Here is a 12,277-nt window from a genome sequence, read left to right on the forward strand (position 1 = left end):
TTTTTTTGTTGGTGATGTGGTCAATAATGTGTTAGTTCTGAAAGCAAATATATTTCTTGTTAGTCTGATACCAAATTATTTCCAAAATGTTGAAAAATAAATGAAATAAAGGATTGTTCTTGTCTCGCAGGTGATGTCGTTTTAATCGACAATTCTGAAATAGGGGTATGGTAATTCAAATCTTAATAAAATTGTTATTCGACGGTAAATTTCTTTTAAATTTTGTTTTTGAATCCGGGAAATGATACACATTAAGTTAATATCAAGCTGATCATAGTGAAATGGTGCCCATTAGGGGTGTGCTACCTTAAATGGACTAATTTGCCCTCGTGCTCATTATGCCCTTGACTACGTCTCGGGATGTTATGATTCATTATGGCCAATTATCACGCAACGGCTCAGCGACGCCGTGTATTAAAATCTATTTAACACTTGAAAGTAAGCAAGGCAATGTTATTCAATTTCAGATAAGGCCTAAAAAAAAATTGTGTGGTTCGGGTCACCCGACCCTACCTGGAAAATATCGCCGACCCTCGTGCTTTTTTGTTGCGACTTGCGAAAAAAAATATCCAGAACGTCGGGAGTTTAAGCTCATAACACCCAAGATGAGTTTCGAAGATGTAGAATTAATGTTTTTGTTGGAGCCGGGATCTGTATCCGAGATTGACATGTCAACATCCGACAAGGGGCCATGGACCCGTTTATATTAAGAACAGCTGTACGATATTCCTGTCGTACAATTTATCAAGAAATTCTCCGACTTTTCGCTCTTCAGAGTAAGGTATATACAATGGAACAAAATGTCTCTGGATAAAAGTATAAGTTTTCCCACACAAAAGATTGAATGCCGGTCTAATTTTGATATACCCTACCCACCACTGCAGGACAAGGCATGGCCCTTTTCACTTGTCATGTTGTCAGATGCAATCATAAAAGATAGTTTAAATAAAATAGCAGCAGGGCAAACATACTACTAGTATTCAAAGGAAATATAAAATACTGGTAGTTCTGGCATAGGCTGGTGCCTGACAAAATGTGTGACTTTCTTTTAAACTGGAGACTGGGTCTGTTGCCATTTGTACAGTTTATAAATTATTCCTAACTAAAAACAAAGCAAACAAACCTGTACCAAACTAAAAAAAAAAAAAAAAAAAAAAAATCCCGACCTACCCTACCTATTCTTGGGGACCATGTTACCAGAACCACACAATTTATTTTTTTAGGCCTAATTGAGTACTTTCCAGTTTTAAACGTTTTGAAGCTGACTGGTCATTGATTTAGAAACGACAGGCTGAACATGCTAGATCTACCTGTTTTGTTTACATTTTCACCGCATGTTTTGTTCAGATATTGTCACTATTTCGGATTCAAAGTTGTTACTTTCATTTTGTTTTTCATAAGAAACATAAGTTTTTTTTCTAACGTTGTTTAATGTTAACTACACCAACGGAACGTTCTTCACTTATACTATGTTTTTGAAGAACTAGATCTCAGTTTTATACCGCATGCAATTTGGCTAATTGACTATATAATGTATAAGAAATTTACTCAGTGGTCTTTATAGCCTATACCAGCTGCTGCATCAATGATAGATAATTAGCACACCAGGTATAACGCCAGATATATCAACAATGTCTAAACTGCATGTACTTCTTAAAGACTAATTATTGAATATGATTTTAAATATAGTAATAGTTTATGTTAAAGTGACACTCATATTCAAAATCAGTACATACACATTCATAACAAACATCAATTTTGACTACTTACTAAAAATGCTTTAATAGAAAATATTAATTACTTATAACACTATTGTAACCGAGTATTTAAAAGCAGAAAAAGCAAAAATATTAAATGATTGGTGAATGCTAAAAGATAAACTGTACTCTACTATACTCATATTAGGTAGATATACCATGTTTTATGCTCATTTCTTTCGAATTAAACTCGGTATCCTTCATAAGGACCATTGTTTTTTGACATTTATTCATCCCTTTGGGAATATTCAAACAAAATTATTAATTGTGATTTTTTTATATGGGAATAAGACTGCATCTTTAAACATGTAGCAATGCATGTTTGATAACTCTTTTGTGAAAATATGTTGAATAATTTTATATCCGTCTACTTTACATTTTTTAATTTCATTTATAAAACAATGATAATGGAGGTGAGTTTCTCAGTGTCAGGCTCACATGATACAAGAAGTGTTTATCGTCATAAACTCCTGACTGTTCATAAGCGTAACGAAACATTATGGACAATTCTTATATTTACATTAATACATCAATTAAAGTTTTATTTACAAACTACCCAGTGTTATCACATGATTATTGGCTGCTGAGCATAAGATGTAGAAATGAAATAATCTCTTAACAATGATTACAGATGTTATATCTCTATAGGAAACAAAGTTTTTCCAACGAAATGTTAGGGCGCTAAATAAGACAGGTTTCCGGATACATTTTAATCAGGAGTAAGATTCGTTATTGTAGAATGTTCTCACTCTTAGCAAAATTGAGCGCTCTTAAAATCTGGCATTTGCATGAAAGCCACAATTTATGACTGCTATGGGACGTCTTACGTATCATCAATTTATTCCAAAGGAAATGCAGTTTGAAGACAAAATAATTTGTTGTGTTCATTTAAATTTATCATCTAGGTGTATTTCGTAACAAGGTTGGCATGAAAACAAAAAATTAGTTTGTAAGATGCACCAATCATACTAATCAAGAATCATAAACCACGATGTCGACACAGACTACGCAAATATAATTGGAAAAGAAAATCCTTGACTAAAAAGAAGTCGTCAGATATCTTATATTTATATAATTATATTATATAGAGGAATTCCGTTCACCATAAAAGTGAACTGGCCGTAATCTAAATAGTCCCGGTAGAGAGGAAACAAAAAAGCATACAATTTATTATTGGCAAATCGGCAGTCACTGTAAACTTCGAGCCGGTGTCGAAAGGATTTAATGTCATAGGTCGTGTAGTGCTAAATTAATTTTTTATTGCAACTTTTGATATAACAACACCACACAAACAAACAAACAAAAACAACTCAGTAATGCAAACTACAAGAGCACGACTCCATGCAAATAACGTACAGTTTTACTGTTAAATGGACGGGACAAATCCAAACAGTCAACAAAATACGCACATAAAAACAATTACAATTATGTTGGTGCTTACTGTCCTGATAGCGTTATTTTATGCATTCCCTTCCACTGAAGGTAGATATTTTGTTTTAAGAATGGTTTATGTCAACCCGTCTGTAGGTCTGTCTCTCCGTCACATATTTTAATCAAAGTGTGGTTTAGCGCTGATATTTATTCTTTTTTGTTCTTACTCTCGATATATTTGGTATCCATAGCAACTGACCCACCCTTACCGAAACAAGCGTTTATATTGGTAAAATATTTCAACAACCTTCAGGTGTGTAAATATTCCGCCAAATGGCGTGACGTTAACAGCGTGTCTGGACGTGATTTCCTTAAAACTTCAATGTCATTCCTGTTTCTGTTTCAATTTCCTTGTAACTTAAGGTGGAACGCGACTATGAATTTTTTTTCGAGTTACTGTCTGAAAATTGGTATACGAATAGAAGAGCCCAGTTAGGAACTGTTTTTACTTTTTCAATATTCGAAATAGTTTTGAAACTACGAGTCTTCAAAACATGCCACTGACGTCAATTTTGAGACGTATGTCATATTTTTGCGTTCCAGCTACAATAACCGATATTTTCATCAATATTTCGTTTACCGCTATGAAATTCCAACATCAAGTGCGTATTGTGAAAACGTTTACGCTCATATATTTTTCGTTCTCTTATGTTACGTTTTTTGTATTAAATGTGTCTAAAACGTCAAATTTCGCGGGAAATACGGCGTGGCGTTTCGCTAAAAAAATGCGCCTTTCTTTATTTTTTTTTAAAAACTGCTCGTTTAATTTTTGATTTTTTTAAATATATTTATTTAAAATTTTATTACAAAACGCCTGATATCAAAAAAAGTATACCTCACCGACTTCGTTTTTGAATAATATTACTTTGTATAACCCCTATACCTGTTTCCCAATCAATACGTATTATAGTGAAACGTTTAGAATGACAGTTGACGTTTAGTTTTTTTCTCAATACAAATGTTTCATTTTATTTGGTCTATGCTGATAAGTTCCTTGTTGATAACTATTCAGCTTTAAAAAAAATACCACAAAAAACAGTTCTACTACTTTATTAGTTATATTTGTTTTAGATCTGTATCAGAGAGTTGTAGGGATAAAACTTTAGATTAAGCAACAACACTGTAAATCTACCTTGTGGCATACATCACTTACACAATTAAACTGAAAACCAGAAAATTGACAGAAATCTGTACCGCATTGTAATATGTACAAGCGGGTCCAGGCGGGGGTGCCCCCCCCCCCGCACACAACGAACACATATGCATGTATATACATTACAGATATTTATAAACATTTTATATTTCAGTTGAAATACAATGTTTAAATTGCTAAAACTATCACAATTTATATGATTAATGCAGTAAAATGCTGTTTGATTTTATTAATCACTGCTTTGTTTTTTGTCACTCTCGCCTTGTTATTTTGATTTTCTGATAATAGCAAACTAATCCCACACTCGGGATTTCTGTTGTGCGCTAACTGCAAGTGTTCGTATGACAGACCACTATTGGCAATTTTATTTGCCATGTATGGAGTTATGCTGGATGTTCCCGTACGCAATTTACCTTCTATGATAGAGCGGTTGCCACTATTTATAATCATTGAAACCATTTCGTTGATCGAAACGAAATTCGAAATTATCTCTTTTTCGGTGATATGAAAATGTGCAAGAATGGCCGCAAGCGCAACAATGTCCGCTTCTGCATCATGGGCGTTGAAAGTATCGGCGGAAAACGTTTCATACAAATTTTGCACAGAGTATGACTTTAAACCCGGTTTTTCTTTTCTTAGAATTGTAAGAATGTCAGTAAACCCATATACAAGTTCTCTAAATTTTGGCAATATTTTGAATTTGATAAGATATTTTAAGAGTATTCTATTGTCAAATGACTTTCCATTGTGTGCAGCGAGAACAATATTTTCTTTATCTAAACTAGAAAGCCAGCCTAAAAAATCACGCAAACCATCGCCAATAGTTCCGGCATGCATATCCCGACCATTTTTGCACAAATAACGGTTTCCATTTATGTCCCGTTTGACCGTCAACGAATTGACGTTCGATGCTTTAGGATAAATATCGCCATCTGACAGAAAGTAGCAACTGAATGATGTGTCATCACTCTTTGCGGCCAGCTGTAGTATCTCCGCATTTTTCCCTAAACAGGTTGTTTCTAAATCGAACAATACAATATTTATATTTTACTTCTCCAGGTCATCAGTTGCTTTTGTTATCATATCTGGAATATCCAGTATGTCTAAATCACTACTGTCAAAACCACAGAATGATTCGTATGATGTACCTTCTTTAATTTCGTCACTATTCGCTTTAGTTGATCTTTCAAATTTAAGTTCAAGCCTTCTTCTTTTAGCATTTATGGAACTTTTGTACATTTTTTGCCGTTTGCGTTCTTCGTTCATTTTCTTTGAATACATCTCTGTGTGTTTTTGTGGCGTTAAGATTTTTTCATTTACAATCTCGTTAATGTACGAGTATCCATCATAAAACTGCAACACCGCTGCGGAAAGGCGATAATCAAAGCTTTCACTTCGATTATAATTTCTTGATTTTGGCGTCTTACTCCACGCAGCGTTATTGAGTGACTCGTTTGCTTGAGAGCTGCCTGTCGTACGTAATTTGTCCGCATTAATTATGTATGGCGCTAGTAAATTTTCAAGCGAAATCTTCAAGTGAGTGTCCTGGAGAGGTGCACCGAACGGAAGGTTTCTGTGCCCGGCATCAGCTCCACCCCTCGAACGGCACCATTCTCCACAGTTTCCATGCTCGCCATACATATGTGGCACTATCGTCTGCAAGGCACACATCATCTCCCGTTCACTTTTGTCTGCATTTTGTTTTATGGCATACGTGAACGTTTTTAGAAAGCTGTCGCGGACTTTAGCTGTAAGCGCCTTATGACATTTCTGCACATTTTCTAGCTTAGATCTAACGTTTCTTTTTACATGGCCGATGTCCGAATATTTTACAAGTTCCGGGTTTACTTTTTGTTTGATATGCGCAATGGAGCTGGAGTCATCATCTCCTATTACGGCTGCATATTTGAGGCCTTTAGCTCTCGCCCTCGTGTGCAGCTCAACCGCTATATCTGGTTCCATTGCTTTTGCACTCTTCGACCAGTTTTTACGACGGTCATGTGTTTTTTTTTCATGTTTTCGATTACATTGGCTACACGTTGCGCATCGTTTTATTCGTGAAGAGAAATCTAAGCATTTCTGTGTCTGCACACCTATGACATGACCCCATCCTGAAAACGAATGACAAAATTTGTATAAAAATAGATAATCAACATTACATCGACAAACATTCAGCACGGCCCTCATAATCATTATTCTATAACTAGGCCCATATGTTGCTGTTTAGTAGATTTTACAAGAACAATATTGTCAAGTACTTATCAAAACAAAGATTTGGTAGAAGAAAGGTTTCATTGGAAAGTCCAAGCGTCTATTGCTACTGCTGTTGCGGCTGATTCTACTTCTGCCACCACTACTACAAATTTTAATATTATTACTACTGGTGCTATTGCTACTGCTTTTATTAAAAATGATTATACTAATTATTACAACAATAATTTTTATTACAAAAATAATTAGCACAATCATAAAAATAATTGTTTATACCGGAAAGGCTGTTCATTGCACGGCCGCGTTTAGACCAAGCTGCATCCTGGCTTACAGTAACGGCTGTTGGTGCGTCCCCTGCCGGACCTGGTACCGTCTGTGGCGGAGTTTTAACTTAAAAATTAGAAACAACAATCATACATTTGTTCAACTGTTAGATTTGATTATACGTATAGCATTCTGGTAATTTTTATTTCCACTATAAAGAAAATTTCCAATGTAAACGCGTTGAGAGTCGAAAAATATGGAGCACAATTTTTATTATTATTATTATTATCATTATTATTATTATTGTTATTATTATTACTGTTATTACTATTATTATTATTATCATTATTTTTATAATTATTATTATTTTCTTATTTTCTCGCAGTCATTTTATTACTGAATTATTACTGAGTATTTCAAAAACATCATGGTGAAATTGACCTTTGGACTTCGACATAAAAAGCAATAAATGTTAAGATATTAACCAATACATACACATGTTACACATGGCTTCTTATGTTGGGCTTCTAGGGTGACAAACATTCATTCTCATTATAAGAAATCGTACCTGTAACTTGGTCATGATGTACCAATCGGTTTAGGGAAGATTCTCCGAAACGTTGTGTCTGCGTATTCTCTGCTAACACGGACGTGTCCACAAATAGGAAAGGGCCCGATGTTTCGTTTGGATTGTCTGAAAACATTGAATTTATTAAACTTAAAACAACATTCCCGTTTGGTATCATATCTCAAAGGGCCCAAATGCGTTCTCTTTTTCAAGACGGTGTCTTTAATATGACAAAGTCACCTAGCCCCCCCCCCCCCCACCCCCACCCGACCCTTTCACCAACGCGACGCGATTGTGGTGGTCTAATATCTCGGAGTTACTGAATCCCACCACTTATTGTAACTTGTTATTATCATCGTAATGTATTTCAAATATAACACTACATTTATCTGATACGTTTGGGTTCATGCGTTTTTATGTCGTTTTATATGTATTTTTCTTATCGAAATCCAATTACTACACGCGTTGGTTCAGTAGAAAATATTAATACCTGTTCAGCGAAGTATATTTATTTATTTAGTTTCAAAGTTGACATACGATAATTTACCTGTTTCAAGTATAATCATGGCTTCGTCAAAGGAAATTTGGTCGTCTTCAGGTGGAGTACCCAATTTAGTCACTTCTTTTTCTTCAGGTGGAGTACCCAATTCAATCACTCCTTTTTCTTCAGGTGGAGTACATTTACCTTTTTCTGTCAATAATTTTTCTTGCGCACATGCCCTGTTACAAGAGTCACGTGCGTGCCTCTACTAAGGGTCCAAGAACTCGCTCCATTTTTTTTAAAGATTTCTGGTGTATCCCTGGAATTCCAAGAGAGGCCAGGAAGCCATTTACATGTGTTGGCCCTATGCCTGCATGCAGCATTCCTGAAATTTGTTTTGGAAAAAGGATTACAAATGAGGTATGTTGATTAAACAGCGAGTACTAATATGTTAAAATTATGTTAAAGATGAAATACTCAGTAGTATGCATGTATATCAATTTTCTTTTACATATTTCTCGTACAATTAGCGGAGTATGTTTCACATTAAAGCTGCGCCCTCACCTTTTAACTGTTTTTACAACTTTTTTTTTTATTTTTTTGCAAACAAATGATTTAAGATCGTTGACGAAAATACATATCGCAGATTTTCATATTTCCAATCGAAAATTAGTTTCTTAAGGCTTAAACCCTTACTAACGGTTTAAAAATCATAAAACATCACTTATTTAACTCAAATACAAAATGAACACAATCCTATACTTAATATCTTAAATAAAAATAACAAAACAACATAAAGACATAGGGAACTCATACCTAAAGACGCCTTGATATTTACTGTATACGATCCATCCTTTCCTTTTCGTTTAGATGTTTGTATCTTGTTTACATCTTGGCAATGCCGACAACGGAAATGTAACTTGGAAGCAAGTCCAAACTTATGTTCTTCCACAAAGTCGTTGAACCTCAATTCCCTTTCACAAACTTTACACCCTTTCGCAAACTGCTTGAAAAAATGCTGAAAGTCTACAATACGCCTTCTTGGTAAATGCTCAAAATCTGAATTTGTTTTATTACACTTTGTAAAGTGTTTAGATTTATTTACGGTACATTTTGAGGCAAATTTGCCCTTTTTGCGCTTTCCGTGATACATTATTATAGGAAATGACGTACTAAAACGTTACAAACGTCTTCATGATGTCATTACCATACATTAATAGTTTGGCGTACTTTTTAATGTCTTTCAAACTATGCATAATTATGCGATATCATCTGGTTTGTTGAATTTTCTCTTTTGGGGTAGGGGTTATATAAAGTAATATTACTCAAAAACGAAGTCGGTGAGGTATACTTTTTTTGATACCAGGCGTTTTGTAATAAAATTTTAAATAAATATATTTAAAAAAATCAAAAATTAAACGAGCAGTTTTTACAAAAAATAAAGAAAGGCGCATTTTTTTTAGCGAAACGCCACGCCGTATTTCCCGCGAAATTTGACGTTTTAGACACATTTAATACAATAAACGTAAAATAAGAGAACGAAAAATATATGAGCGTAAACGTTTTCACAATACGCACTTGATGATGAAAATATCGGTTATTGTAGCTGGAACGCAAAAATATGATATACGTCTCAAAATTGACGTCAGTGGCATGTTTTGAAGACTCGTAGTTTCAAAACTATTTCGAATATTGAAAAAGTAAAAACAGTTCCTAACTGGGCATATGCTCTTCTATTCGTATACCAATTTTCAGACAGTAACTCGAAAAAAAAAGTAACATCATTGTTTCAAAAGCAAAGTCGGCATAACGTCAACAGACGACGTCGAGTTATGGAGTGTTGTGAAAATGTGCGTAGGCCTTCAGATGTCGCCAGCAGAAACCCTAAAGCTGATGAAAAGGTCGACAACGCTCCTACCTTTCGGCAAAACGTTCGTATATAAGTGGTATGAGCGATTCCGCAATGGTAGAATCTCTATAAAATACGACACCAGGGCCGGCCAGCCAGAGCAAGAGAATTCGAATATTGATCAGATGAAAGATCATATCTACAAAGACAGGCGGGCAACAGTGCGAAGTATTGGAGATGACCTGCAGTGCGTTCAGTAGGGTGAGCGTTTTCCGCGAACAGGTGCTCGCCATGCAAGCGCTTTGTTGAACGCTGCGTTTTTGACGACCGTTTGCAAAATGGCGGATTTACCTACAAGTATATTGATAGACGAGCTGTAAGACGCTGATGACATGCAGATGACAGATGCTATTGAGCAGAGATAGATCAACAATGACACTTTCCACAGGTTGGGAAATGAAATAATGTTGTAGCATCATTAATGATTTAAATATAGGACTTCTATAGAGTTTAATTTTAGATTACAAAACAAATTCTGTTGGATTCGCAGCATATACGTAAATTTCATCTATGGGAAATTGTGGAACGTTTTGCATCAATATTGTCAGGGAATATATTTCCACACGTTATATAATCATTTTTCTGTATTGATCCTTATCTAAAACCCTTTGGCATGAGTAAATAAGCTTCTCCCACCCCCATCCTTATCAAATTCATTATCAACACTTGTTATGAAACAACATTATCATGTAAGCATTTTATCTACAGGTGCTGCCTTGATGTCTGATGACAGTGGTGATCCTGTCCGGGTAGAACGATACGCGGAGGAGGTTGTCCCGTTGTGTTCGGATGGAACGTATAGGTCACATTTCAGGATGCATAGGTCCACTTTTGAGGTTCATTTAATATTTGAATGTTTTTATTACAGCATGTTTTATTTGAAGTAAGATAGATGTTTAGATACTTTGTTTTTCTTTTTGGAAAGAGTATACAGTTTTTGCAATACATCTTTCTTTGCTCAATACTGTAAAATTAAAATGTTTTGTCTATGTTGATGGCATTGGCATAAATTATTACTCGAATGCTCACTAAGCGAAATAGATTGGTGTCTTTAAACAGATAAGGGAAGGAAGTTATATATGAGCTCTTTAATAAATGATCTCCTACGTGTTATGTAATAATATTTCAGGACCTGTGTAAAACTGTAGGGCCACTGATGGTTAAAGATCTCTTAACTGTGGAAAAGAGGCCCCTGGCAACTTTGTGGCTCTTCATTAATCAGGAATCCTACAGGATTGTTGCAGACAGATTTGGTCTGAGTAAAGGTATTTGAAATTCAGAAATAACTGTATAATAATGATTCTTTTTTAATAGAATGAAGAAAATGCCCATTGTTCTGTCAATGTTCATGGCATAAACATTTTCATGTTTTTCTGACAAACGTTAATGAAATGAATTTTTTTTTTTAGTCATATAAAAAAAAAAAATGTTGTCAGTATGAGATCTTTCTATTTTTCACCTCAAGGGTATTAAATGACATTATGTATGTAACTTGTATCAACGATGTTCATGAAATGTTCCTTTTAGTGATCATTTGAAGAACAAAATTACCCTCTTTCAATTAAACAAACAAATACGCCATAATTTTTTAATACATAAAGGAAGTGGCAGAGGGATTTATGGCTAGGTGTGTTTTTTCTGGTGTTGTTGGTGCCATTGATGGGACCCATTTCCCAATACCTGCACCTATCACAGAACACAGGGCATCCTTCATTAATCGAAAGGGGCTTGCTAGCATGATTCTTCAGGTGGTGTTCGACATCAACCTGATGGCCAGGGTCTGTTCATGATGCACGAGTTTTCAGGAACTGTCCCATCAGAGAAAAGATACACAATCTTCCTGAGGAGTTTCATGTTTTAGGGGACTCAGCTTATCCTCTCTCAAAACATGTTCTTGTTCCTTACAGAGACAATGGTCACCTCAACAACACTGAGAAGAAGTTCCAACAAGTGCCACTCCTCAACTCGGGTTGATGTTGAAAGATCTATTGGTCTGTTGAAGTGTAAATTCCGCCGGATGAAAGACCTGGACATGCAAAAGGCAGAAGAAATCCCAGTTGTAGTTTCTTCCTGTTGTGTTTTTCACAATTTCATTCTGGACCATGAAAATGATTCCGACATTGTCGCAGATCCTACAGATGATGGTGTGGAGGAGCAGGCTTACAATGGACTGGTGTCATTGGATAGTGTAGGAAAAAAGGGAGATTGCTGATAGGACTGTGATGTTGATGTTCTAATGTAACTATTAGCTTTTAACCATTCTCTGATGATGCCTTCAACAGGATGGACGGAGAATGTGCTGTCGACCGTTTAAGCTATTAACAAGGCAACCTAAGTACACACGGACCTTGAGGCTCCGGCAGTTGATAATCAACAGTGCTTGGTTTTGGATGGCGAAGATCAGCATCTACATACCTATTACCTTTCAACCATCCTCTGATGCATGCTAACCCGCTTGTAACATAGCGTCAAGATGGACGGTGAATTTGCTGTATACCGTTTA

General features: G+C 35.4%; 1 pseudogene; it reads left to right on the forward strand.

Moving 5' to 3' along the window:
• Positions 1-9,713: 9,713 nt before the first annotated feature.
• LOC128230870 (putative nuclease HARBI1) lies at positions 9,714-11,986 on the forward strand (annotated as a pseudogene).
• The last annotated feature ends 291 nt before the right edge of the window (positions 11,987-12,277 follow it).

The sequence above is a fragment of the Mya arenaria genome, chromosome 4 (assembly GCF_026914265.1).
Source record: "Mya arenaria isolate MELC-2E11 chromosome 4, ASM2691426v1".
NCBI lineage: Eukaryota > Metazoa > Mollusca > Bivalvia > Myida > Myidae > Mya > Mya arenaria.